Genomic DNA, 11566 nt, shown 5'->3' with positions numbered 1-11566 from the left:
TTTACCCCAGATTCCCACCTGCCCACGGTCAGATCAGTCCCCTGCCCTGGGCGCTTCACCCTCCCGGGCCCCGGGGCTGAGCCGCAGGCCACGGAGCTCAGTCCCTGTGCCCGGCCCGGGCTCCCACCCCCGTGACCTGCTCAGGGGTGGTCGCTGTCTCTTCTGCATCTCTAATTTATCTGTCCCTGTTGATCAGTCCTGTGCCATCACAGCTTCCACCCGAAAAGCACCCGCCCCTCTCACCACAGCCCTCCAGCTTTGCCCGCGTCTGTGCTCCGGTTGACGGCAAATCCCCTGGAGACTTGTCCACACTCGTCATCCCGCTTAATCTCCAGCCGTAGCAGTCAGCGTCTGCTTCTTGTCCGCAGGATCTGCTTATTTTGACATCACAATAGGATTTTGCTCAGCTGAAGGTCCATTTCCCGTCCGTTTTGCACCTAGGTGGGCCCTGGATTGTGAGTGGATGGGTAGCCTCTAGGCCGCGCCCTCAGAGAAGCAGAGCGTGCCCGTCCCTGCCCCACTGGCTCCTCACTGCAACACAAATGCCCTGGTGGCCTGGGAGGAGCCATCCTAGAGCTCGGACCCACTATGGGGTTGGCCGAGCAGCAACGTGAAGGGAGCCTGGGGTCCTGAGGAGCCCGTGGAACTGCTGCACCGGCCCTGGGCTGCCTCCCTAGATGTTGTTCTTGTTGCTTAAGTAGGCCCCATGCCCGGCACGGAGCCCAACGCAGGGCTTGAACTCAGGACCCTGAGATGGAGACCCGAGCTGAGATCAAGGGTCGGACCCTCAACCGACTGAGCCACCCAGGCGCACCAGAGTTTGGTTTTTCAAGCAAGTTTAGGGGGGCGCCTGGAGGGCTTATTCAGTAGAGGTGCGACTCTTGATCTTTGGGTTGTGAGTTCAAGCCCCACATTGTGTGTGGAGCCTCCTTAAAATTTTTTTTTTAAATCAAGTTTAAATTTACAGAAACACTGAGCCGAGTAGAGTTCCTACAGAGTCCCTCGCTGCCCAACCTCGCAGTTCCCATCCTGTGTTGGTGTGGGACGCTCCTTTCCACAAAGAGCCAGTAACCGTCTGCCATTAACTGGAGTCCACAGCTCACATTAGGCTTCACTCTGTTGTGCGTTCAGTGCATTTGCACAAACATATAATGACATCGATCCACCTTTACATTATCATGCAAAATTATTTTGCTGTCCTGAAAAGCTCCTAAAGAGGTCTTCGTTGAGACCTAGCATGCTTGAAATACAGTGCACACCTCCATTGTTTGCCTGCAAATCCGCCGCTCAGATCAAGCTATGGAACATTCGCATCAGGGAACCCTGGGGGGCTGAGTGGTTTGGCGCCTGCCTTTGGCCCAAGCGTGATCCTGGAGACCCGGGATCGAGTCCCACGTCGGGCTCCCTGCGTGGAGCCTGCTTCTCCCTCTGCCTGTGTCTCTGCCTCTCTCTCTCTCTGTGTCTCTCATGAATAAATAAATAAAATCTTAAAAGAAAAGAACATTTGCATCACTGGGGAAAGCCCCTGCGTGCCTCCGCCCATCCAATATGCTGCTCCAGAGACAACCTGTCCTGCGACATCACCCGTGCGGCTGTCTGTGTCAGCTCTTCCCTCTTCTTCACTGCCAAGAGCGGTGTCCGTTGTATGGCTACACCACAGCTTACTTATCCATCTTCCTGTTGGTAGACATTTGGGCGGTTTCCTGTTCTGGCTTATGGATAAAATGGGTGCACGCAGTCCCTCCGAGAGGTGCGTGCCTTGGGACGAGAGGGGCTGACCCAGAGAGTGAGTGTGCCCGTTAATAAGCTTCTTGTCTTTTGGGTCTCAACCTACTTTGTTGTCATCTGCTTTGTGATGCCAGAGTGGGGATTGTGCAAACCACATTCGTGCTTTGCCAGCTGGCTCCATCTTAGGCTCTGCTACCAGAGGGGGTTGTTAGAGGGACACTGCAAGGCTGGAGGAGAAGGAGGGGACATGCCCCTTTCTGCATGTCTTCTCTGCGCTAGTAGCGAGAAGTTTAGTCCCATGGCACCAGCCAAACCAAATTTTCAAATTTCCCAATGCTTCCAAAAACAGCTTTGGTGCATCCCAACTCTGAGGCACCATCACCAGGCAAGCAGCGCCCTTCTGCTCAGAAATCTGGGTCCCAGCCCTACGGAGCCCTCTTCTGAGCTCAGGAACCCCAGCACTAGCTAGACCCTGCCCCCGTCTCTAAGTTGTGAAGTTTGAGGAATTGTAGCTCCTACCCATTGTTCCATGAATCTGCAGGGGCCGCTGGAACAAAGGACCTCCAAGCAGGGGGCTTGAACAACAGAAATGTATTGTCTCCTAGTTCTGGATCCCATCTTGGGATCAAGGTGTTGGCCGAGTTGTGCTCCCTCTGAAGACGCTAGGGAAGTGTCTGTCATGGTTTCAGCTTCCTGGAGATCCAGGCTGATGGAGAAACTGGTAACAAGAGTGGTGTCAGGAATCCTATCCCAAAAGGGGGGCCCTGTGGATTGGTTTGCTTGCATCTTCAGGCTTGAAAGCACCACTGAGTTTGAGGGTGCCACTCCTCCCACCCATTACTCTGCCTTCCACATAAGAAACGTGAAGAACCTAGGAATTCAAATGACATTGGGATTCTGAACCTGCACAACTGAACTTTGTGCCTGATTTTCAGCCCCAGCAGCCCTGTGGCTACAAAAAGGAAGAGAATTGTTATTTATTTCTTTTTTTAAATTTATTTACTCATGAGAGGCACAGAGAGAGAGACAGAGAGAGAGAGAGAGAGGCAGAGACAGAGGCAGAGGGATCCCTGGGTGGCGCAGCGGTTTAGCGCCTGCCTTTGGCCCAGGGCGCGATCCTGGAGACCCAGGATCGAATCCCACGTCGGGCTCCCGCTGCATGGAGCCTGCTTCTCCCTCTGCCTGTGTCTCTACCTCTCTCTCTCTCTCTCTCTCTCTGTGTGTGTGTGTGTGACTATCATAAATAAATAAAAATTTAAAAAAAAAAAAAAAAAAAAAAAGACATGGGAGAAGAATTTAAAAAAAAAAAAAAAAAAAAAAAGAGACAGAGGCAGAGGGAGAAGCAGGCTCCATGCAGGGATCCCACGTGGGACTCGACCCCAGGTCTCCAGGATCAGGCCCTGGGCTGAAGGTGGCACTAAACCGCTGAGCCACCGGGGCTGCCCTTTTTTCATTTTCTTTTTTTTTTTTATGTTATTTATTTCTTTGAAGATTTTATTCTTGAGTAATCTCTGCATCCAACGTGGGGCTCGAACTTACAACCCGGAAATCAAGAGTTGCGTGCTCTACCGACTGAGCCAGCCAGGTGAAAGAATGTTTAGGGCTTTCATGCAAGTTTTCTGGTGCCTTGCAAGGGGGTGCCCATTCTTCTCAAGACACGCCACGCCTCAAGACACCATCCCCTGTTACCATTAAACCCATAGCTAGGACCTGCCCTCAGCAAGCTCCAGGAGGACAGGCACACACTGAGACCCAGGGGGAAACAGCTTACACACCAAAAGAATAGCAAGATTTTTCCAAGTACTGGCAGAAAGCTTGGAGAATATGTGTGGGAGTGAGCTCTAGAAATGTTATACCAAAGAGGATGGAATGGAACATTGAGTTAGACATAATTTTCTTTTTAAAAGGCTTTATTTATTTATTCATGAGAGACACACACAGAGAGAGAAAGAGGCAGAGAGAAAAAGGCTCTAAGCAGGGAGCCCGACACGGGACCCGATCCCAGGACGCCAGGATCATGCCCTGGGCTGAAGGCAGGCACTTAAACAGCTGAGCCACCCAGAGATTCCCGACTTAGATGTAATTTATTGAGCTGGATGCATTTACCAGAGTCTGTATTTAATGTTAGGTCATGCAGCTAGGAGGGAATGCAACAGCCTACTTGGATGGGTAACTTAAACTTGAACTCAATCCTGGCCTCATTCCAGTGATATCATGATGTCAGAACAATAGAAAATTTGAACAGACTGGGACGCCCGGATGGCTTAGCCGTTGAGCGGCTGCCTTTGTTTGGCTCAGGGCATAATCCCGGGGTCCCAGGATCGAGTCCCACGTCGGGCTCCCTGCGTGGAGCCTGCTTCTCCCTCTGCCTGGGTCTCTGCCTCTCTCTGTGTCTCTCGTGAATAAATAAATAAAATCTTAAAAAAATTTTTTGAACAGGCCAATCACCAGCAAGGAGATTGAATCAATAATAATAATAAAAAAAATCCCAACAAACAAAATTTCAGGACCAGACAGATGGCTTTACAGGCAAATTCTATCAAACATTTAAAGAAGAGTTAGTGTACCTATTCTTCTCAAACTATTCCAAAAAATATAAGAAGAAGGAAAACTTCCAAATTCATTCTATGAGACCAGTATCACCCTGACACCAAAACCAGATAAAGATACCACAAAAAAGAGAACCACAGGCGAAAATCTCTGATTAACAGAGATGTAAAAACACTCAATAAAATACTGGCAAGCCAAATCAACAATACATTAAAAAGATCATTCGCCACAATCAAGTGGAATTTATTCCTGGGACGCAAGTGTGGTTCAATAGTCACCAATCAATCAGCATCATACATCACATTACTAAGAAAAGGATACAAACCGCATGATATTTTCAAGAGTTGCAGAAAAAGCATTTGACAAAATACAACATCCATTCATGATTTAAAAAAACTCAACAAGGTAGGTTTATTTTTTTTAAGATTGTTTTAAAATTTTGATTTATTTATTCATGAGACACAGAGAGAGGCAGAGACGCTGGCAGAGGGAGAAGCAGGCTCCTCGAGGAGAGCCCGATGCGGGACTCGATCCCAGGGCCCGGGGATCACTCCCTGAACCAGAGGCAGATGCTCAACCACTGAGCCACCCAGGCGTCCCTTATTTATTTATTTATTTATTTATTTATTTATTTATTTATATTTATTTATTTTTTAATTTTTTTATTTCAGGCGTCCCTTTTTTAAAGATTGTTTATTAGTGAGAGATACAGAGAGAGAGAGAGAGGCAGAGACACAGGCAGAGGGAGAAGCAGGCTCCATGCAAGAAGCCCAATGTGGGGGCAGCCCGGGTGGCTCAGCGGTTTAGCGCCGCCTTCAGCCCAGGGCGTGATCCTGGAGACCCTGGATAGAGTCCCACATCAGGCTTCCTGCATGGAGCCTACTTCTCCTCTATCTGTGTCTCTCATGAATAAATAAATAAAATCTTAAAAAAAAAAGAATGAAATTGGACAACTTTCTGACACCAGGCACAAAAATAAACTCAAAATGGGTTAAAAACCTAAATGTGAAATCTGAAAACATAAAAATCCTAGAAGAGAGCACAAGTAGTTATTTCTCTAACATCAGCCATAGCAACATTTTTCGAGATGTCTCCTGAGGCAAGGGAAAAAAAAGCAAAAATCAAAACTATTGGGATTGCATCAAAATTAAAAGCTTCTGGGACACCTGGGTGGCTCAGTGGTTGAGCGCCTGCTTTTAGCTGAGGGCGTGATCCCAGGGTCTGGGGATTGAGTGCCACATGGGGGTCTCTGCAGGGAGCCTGCTTTTCCCTCTGCCTGTGTCTCTGCCCCTCTCCCTGTGTCTCTCATGAATAAATAAATAAAATCTTAAAAAAAAAATAAAAGCTTCTGCACAGGGAAGGAAATAACCAACAAAACTAAAAGACAACCTACTGGTTGGGAGAAGGTATTTGCAAATGATGTATCTGATAAAGGATTAGTATCCAAAAAATATAAAGAACTTATAAAATCCAACACCCAAAACACAAATAATCCAATTTAAAATGGACAGAATGGGGTGCCTGGGTGGGTCAGTAGGTTAAGTGCCTGCCTTTGAATCAGGTCATGATCTCGAGGTCCTGGGACTGAGCCCCATGTCAGGCTCCCTGCTCAATGGGGAATCTGCTTCTCCCTCTCCCTCTGCCCCTCCCCCTGCTCATGCTCTCTCTCTCTCTTAAAGAAATAAATAAAATCTTTTTATTTTATTTTATTTATTTATTCCTGAGAGACACAGTGAGAGGCAGAGAGGAAGCAGGCTCCATGCAGGAAGCCTGATGTGGGACTCGATCCTGGGACTCCAGGATCACACTCCAGCCCGAAAGCAGATGTTCAACCACTGAGCCACCCAGGTGTCCCAAAATAAAATCTTTGTTAAAAATACACAGAAGACATGAGCGACATTTCTCCAAAAGACATCCAAATGGCCAACAGACGCATGGAAAGATGCTCAACATCACCAATCACCAGGGAAATGCAAATCAAAACTACAATGACGGGCAGCCCGGGTCGCTCAGCGGTTTAGCGCCGCCTTTGGTCCAGGGCATGATCCTAGGGACCCGGGATCGAGTCCCACGTCGTCGGGCTCCCTGCACGGGGCCTGCTTCTCCCTCTGCCTGTGTCTCTGCCTCTCTCTCTCTCTCTCTCTCTGTGTGTGTCTTTCATGAATAAATAAATAAAAATCTTTAAAAAAAAGAAATAACTGAGAAAAAGACAAATACCATATGATTTCACTCACATGTGGGGTTTAAGAAACAAAACAAATGAGCAAAGGAAGAGAGAGAGAGAAGGGCAAACCAAGAAACAGACTCTTAACTATAGAGAACAAAGTGATGGTTACTGGGGCCAGGGAGTGCAGGGGTGGGTCAGGGTGAAATAGGTGATGGGAATTAAGGAGTGCACTCATGATGCGCACTGGGTGATGGATGGGAACTGTCGAATCACTATATTATATACCTGAAACTAATATAACACTGTATGTTAACTCTACTGGGATTAAAAACCAAATAAAGGGGATGTCTGGGTGGCTCAGTGGCTGAGCGTCTGCCTTCGGCCCAGGGCGTGATCCTGGAGACCCTGGATTGAGTCCCATATCAGGCTTCCTGCATGGAGCCTACTTCTCCTCTATCTGTGTCTCTCATGAATAAATAAATAAAATCTTAAAAAAAAAAGAATGAAATTGGACAACTTTCTGACACCAGGCACAAAAATAAACTCAAAATGGGTTAAAAACCTAAATGTGAAATCTGAAAACATAAAAATCCTAGAAGAGAGCACAAGTAATTATTTCTCTAACATCAGCCATAGCAACATTTTTCGAGATGTCTCCTGAGGCAAGGGGAAAAAAAGCAAAAATCAAAACTATTGGGATTGCATCAAAATTAAAAGCTTCTGGGACACCTGGGTGGCTCAGTGGTTGAGCGCCTGCTTTTAGCTGAGGGCGTGATCCCAGGGTCTGGGGATTGAGTGCCACATGGGGGTCCCCGCAGGGAGCCTGCTTTTCTCTCTGCCTGTGTCTCTGCCCCTCTCCCTGTGTCTCTCATGAATAAATAAATAAAATCTTAAAAAAAAAAAGCTTCTGCACAGGGAAGGAAATAACCAACAAAACTAAAAGACAACCTACTGGTTGGGAGAAGGTATTTGCAAATGATGTATCTGATAAAGGATTAGTATCCAAAAAATATAAAGAACTTATAAAATCCAACACCCAAAACACAAATAATCCAATTTAAAATGGACAGAATGGGGTGCCTGGGTGGGTCAGTAGGTTAAGTGCCTGCCTTTGAATCAGGTCATGATCTCGAGGTGCTGGGACTGAGCCCCATGTCAGGCTCCCTGCTCAATGGGGAATCTGCTTCTCCCTCTCCCTCTGCCCCTCCCCCTGCTCATGCTCTCTCTCTCTCTTAAAGAAATAAATAAAATCTTTTTATTTTATTTTATTTATTTATTCCTGAGAGACACAGTGAGAGGCAGAGAGGAAGCAGGCTCCATGCAGGGAGCCTGATGTGGGACTGGATCCTGGGACTCCAGGATCACACTCCAGCCCGAAAGCAGATGTTCAACCACTGAGCCACCCAGGTGTCCCAAAATAAAATCTTTGTTAAAAATGCACAGAAGACATGAGCGACTTTTCTCCAAAAGACATCCAAATGGCCAACAGACGCATGGAAAGATGCTCAACATCACCAATCACCAGGGAAATGCAAATCAAAACTACAATGACGGGCAGCCCGGGTCTCTCAGCGGTTTAGCGCCGCCTTCGGCCCAGGGCATGATCCTAGGGACCCGGGATCGAGTCCCACGTCGTCGGGCTCCCTGCACGGGGCCTGCTTCTCCCTCTGCCTGTGTCTCTGCCTCTCTCTCTCTCTATGTCTCTTTAATAAATAAATAAATAAATAAATAAACAAACAAATAAATAAATAAATATAAATAAAATAAATAATAAATAAATAAATAAATAAAATAATAAAATTATTTATTTTTAATAAATAAATAAAATCTTTTAAAAAAAACAAATAAAACCAAACAAGTTGATGTCAAAACAACCCCCCCCAAAACAAAACCCCAAAGATGTCAGAACATCCCTGGCTTGATATAGAGACAGGAACCCAAAGGTATAACTCCTAGGGGGAATTACAAAGATTAGTGCCTTGAACCTGAACTGCGATTGTGATGATGTATCTCCATTGGTCTCCTTGACCCTGTGCAGAAGGTGGATGGATCTTGGAGAATGACTGTGAATTAACGCAAACTTAATCAGGCAGTGACTCCAGCTGCAGCTGCTGTCCCAGATGTAGTCTCTCCACCGAGACAGAGCATCACAACTCGTGGCTTGTAGTCTGCCCTGATAGCCTTTGCCCTATCCGACAGTTTACCCCATACCAATTCGCGAAGTCCACCGGAAGCACTTTATTTTCACCTGGTAGGGCCAACGATGCATTTTCCCAGTGTTGCCCAAGTTACCTTTCCTCTCTGACGCAGTACTTCGGGACTTCGATGGTCTTCCCATTTCTCACAATATCCACGGTGCAGTACATTGATGACATCATCCTGATAAAATCTGATGAGTAAGAAGCAGAAAATACTATAGATGTCTTAGGGGGACATGGACAAACTAGAAGGTGGGAGATAAACCCCCATGAACGTTTAGGGTAGTAAAGCCTTCGTAGAGTTTCTGGAAATTTACTGCTCTAAAGCACATAACGATATCCTCTTCGAGGTGAAAGGCTAGATGCTACGCCTGCACCAACTACCTCTAAAAATAATGTCCGGTGGACCCTTTGGGATTGTGGAATATATATCACAAGTGAGTGTGATATGATGACTCATTTACTGTGTAATTCAAGGCTACCAGTTTGGCGTGGGGGAGCAAGAGACAACTCTGTGAGTCCAGACTTCAGGGCAAGCTACTCTTCCAACTGGACTTTGTGACCCAGCAGATCTCGGAATAATTGAAACGCCTGTGGAAAGTAGTGATATTGCACGGAGCCTCTGGCTAACACCAACAATGAGATCACTGCGCAGACGTCTAGGGTTCTGTAGAAAGTCCACGCCTTTTTCGGATAACCACTGTCCTTCAGAGAAACAGATTTGGCTTCCTCCTGGGCCCTGGTAGAGGATGAATTCTTAAAACTATGGGTGACCATATGCCCTGAGTTTTCCATCAGGAGCTAGGTGTTTGCCTAACCCATCCAGCCGTAGGTTGAGCATGTGCAGCAGCGAACCGCAGTGAGCGGAAATGGAATTTTAGAGATGGAAACTCAGGTGGTTTCAGAAAGTACAAAAAGCTGCGTGAGCAAGTGCTTCTGATTCCCTTGGCAACCACCTCGAGCAGCATGACTTCCTCGCCCCTTCCATGTCTATACTTCAAAAGGAAGAAGTGTTGCTTTTTTCAAAAAAATATTTTATTTATTTATCCATGAGAGACACAGAGAGAGACGCAGAGACACAGGCAGAGGGAGGAGCAGGTCCATGCCGGGAGCCCAACGTGGGACTCGATCCCGGAACTCTGGGATCGTGCCCTGGGCCGAAGGCAGATGCTCAGCCACTGAGCCACCCTGGCGCCCTGGAAATGATTCGTATGATCAGCTCACTGAGGAGGAAAGAAATTCAAACCTGCTTTATAGATGGTTCTGCACAATCTGCCGAAAGTAGATGGCTGCAGTGTTACAGCACCACTCGCGGTGACCCTAAGGACAGTGGCAAAGGACAATTCTCCACACGGACAGACTCTTGAGCAGTAGAGCACCTTGTCCATTCTTTTTTAAAAATTGTTTTCCAGGGACGCCCGGGTGGCTCAGTGGTTGAACGCCTGCCTTGGGCCCAGGGTGTGATCCTGGGGACCCGGGATCGAGTCCCACATCGGGCTCCCTGCGTGGAACCTGCTTCTCCCTCTGCCTGGGTCTCTACCTCTCTCTGTGTGTCTCTCATGAATAAATAAATTAAATCTTTAAAAAAACCTGTTTTCCAGAGGCACCTGGGCAGCTCAGTTGGTTGAGCATCTGCCTTTGGCTCAGGTCATTATCCCAGGGTACTAGGATCAAGCCCTGAGTCAGGCTTCCTACTCAGCAGTGGGTCTGTTTCTCCCTCTCTCTCTGCCCCTCCATCTGCTTGTGTGCATCTTTTTCTCAAATAAAAAAATAAAAACTTAAAAAAATTGTTTTCCAGGGGATAGAAGGTAGGCATGAATCAATCAATCTTTGCCAGCCTTATTGAGATATAATTGACATATACCATTGTGTAAATTTAAAATGTACGGGCAGCCCGGGTGGCTCAGCGGTTTAGCGCCGCCTTCAGCCCAGGGTGGGATCCTGGGGACCCGGGATTGAGTCCCACGTTGGGTTCCCTGCGTGGAGCCTGCTTCTCCCTCTGCCTGGGTCTCTGCCTCTCTCTGTCTCTCATGGATAAATAAATAAAATCTTTAAAAAATTTAAGATGTACAATGTGATAATTTGGTACATGCATATGTGCCAAATTTGCAGAATGTTTATCACACTAAGGTAACATAGCCTTTATTTCCTAAAATTACCATTTTGGGGTGCTTGGGTGGCTCAGATGGTTAAGCATCTGCCTTCAGCTCAGGTCATAATCAACAGGTCCTGGGATTGAGCCTCACATCAGGCTCCCAGCTCAGCGGGGAGGCTTCTTCTCCTTCTCCCTCTGCCCTTCCTCCTGCTAGTGCTCATTCTCTCTCTCTCTCTCAAATGAATAAATAAAAATTCTTTAAAAAAATAAAATTACCATGTTGTTGTTATTATGAAAACATTTAAAATCTATCGTCATAGCAACTTTCAAGTATACAAGAATGGGGAAAGTTAACAAGGCAGGAAACAACACATGTTGGAGAGGATGTGGAGAGAGGGGAACCCTCCTGCACTGTGGGTGGGAAGGTGACCTGGTGCAGCCGCTCTGGGAAACCGTGTGGAGGTTCCTCAGAGAGTTAAAAATAGACCTGCCCTAGACCCAGCAATTGCACTGCTGGGGATTTACCCCAAAGATACAGGTGCAGTGAAACGCCGGGACACCTGCACCCCGATGTTTCTAGCAACAATGTCCACAGTAGCCACACTGTGGAAGGAGCCTCGGTGTCCATCGAAAGATGATAGATAAAGAAGCTGTGGTCTGTGTATACACTGGAATATTCCTCAGCCATTAGAAATGACAGATACCCACCATTTGCTTCAATGTGGATGGAACTGGAGGGTATTATGTTGAGTGAAGTAAGTCAATCGGAGAAGGACAAACATTATATGGTTTCACTCATTCAGGGAATTTAAGAAATAGTGACAGGGA

This window comes from Canis lupus, chromosome X, assembly GCF_003254725.2.
Source record: "Canis lupus dingo isolate Sandy chromosome X, ASM325472v2, whole genome shotgun sequence".
In the NCBI taxonomy this organism is placed as follows: domain Eukaryota; kingdom Metazoa; phylum Chordata; class Mammalia; order Carnivora; family Canidae; genus Canis; species Canis lupus.
This window is presented reverse-complemented; position numbering follows the sequence as displayed.